Genomic DNA, 1,384 nt, shown 5'->3' on the forward strand with positions numbered 1-1,384 from the left:
CAGGGCCCTTTGGGATTCCCCTTGAACTTTCCTTGAGCCACAACTAGAGCCTCACCAGGAGCAACTGGCTCGGCCTTACGCTTCTGTTTCCGATTGGAAGTACCTCCACCGGTGTCCTGGGTGATTGTTTTGTGCTTTCCACTCTGGAGTTGGTCTTCCTCTTCGCCGTTAGCGTATTTGGTGGCAATATCCATCATCCGAGTCAAGGACATATCTCTCGTCCAACCGAATTTCAGATTCAATTCCTGATACTTAATGCCTTCCTTGAAGGCACTAACTGCTTGGTTATCTAACACATTCTCCACTGTATGGTGTAACGTGATCCATCTCTGGATATAGTCTCTCAGGGTTTCATTCGGTTTTTGTAATTCAGTCAACCCCGCTGGTCGCTTGCAAGTACCTTCAAAAGTCCTAACAAACACTCGGGCGAGTTCCTCCCAACTGAATATACTGCCGGGTGCCAACTGGTTCAGCCATGCCCTGGCCGAGCCTTCCAACATCAGAGGAAGGTGTTTCATGGTGACTTCATCATTGCTACCACCAATTTGTACAGCCACTAGGTAGTCTCCGAGCCATGTGTCAGGCTTAGACTCACCCGTAAATTTGCTGACTCCAGTCGCCAACCTGAAATTGGGAGGAATCATTGCAGCCCTGATGGCTCCGCTGAAACACTTGGGGCCTGAAACGTGCACTCTGCTGCCAGTCGGATAATCTCTGTCATGGCCTTCTCTGCGTGCTATGTTCCTATCAACCAGACCTTGAATGGGAATAGATCTCGCATCGAAGCTTGGCTCCCTTGGGTCGACTGGTAATCTTCGCTCGCCGCTGTGAGGGCGTCTGTCATCATGCCGCCGAGGCACATATGACCCACTCCTCGGAGGAGGCGTGGGCACTTGATGTCGGTCGTCGTCGCCGAGGCGGTGATCATATTGCTCATGGTTTCTGTACTGATCTTGTCTGTGCCCACGTCCCTCACGCTGTGGGGGTGATCTTGGGCTGTGGGCCGACTGTACTGTATCTGTCACCACAGACCTGCTATGAATCCTATTTCGTGATAGTGACACTGCTGTGTTCTGCTCCCCAGCTGCTCGGAGCAAGGCCCGGATCTGCATCAAACCCCTGCCTGCCTCCGACTGGGAAGGCTGGATTGACTCTGCTATTCGGGTTGTGGCTGTGAGATTTTGAATCGAAGTGCGGTATACCCGAGTTTGAGGCGGAATAAGCTACCGTCGACTGGATTCAGGGATCCGCTGCCGAGCACGCTCATCGAGTGCATGCTGCAGGTTCTCTAGTCGAGTGCGCTCAGCCAAGTTGGCCAGGCGTGCTTCCTCCAAGGCCCGGGTCTCGGGGGTTTCTCCAACAATAGGAGTGTGAAGTGCATCCA

Source organism: Triticum dicoccoides, chromosome 7A, assembly GCF_002162155.2.
Source record: "Triticum dicoccoides isolate Atlit2015 ecotype Zavitan chromosome 7A, WEW_v2.0, whole genome shotgun sequence".
In the NCBI taxonomy this organism is placed as follows: Eukaryota; Viridiplantae; Streptophyta; class Magnoliopsida; order Poales; family Poaceae; genus Triticum; species Triticum dicoccoides.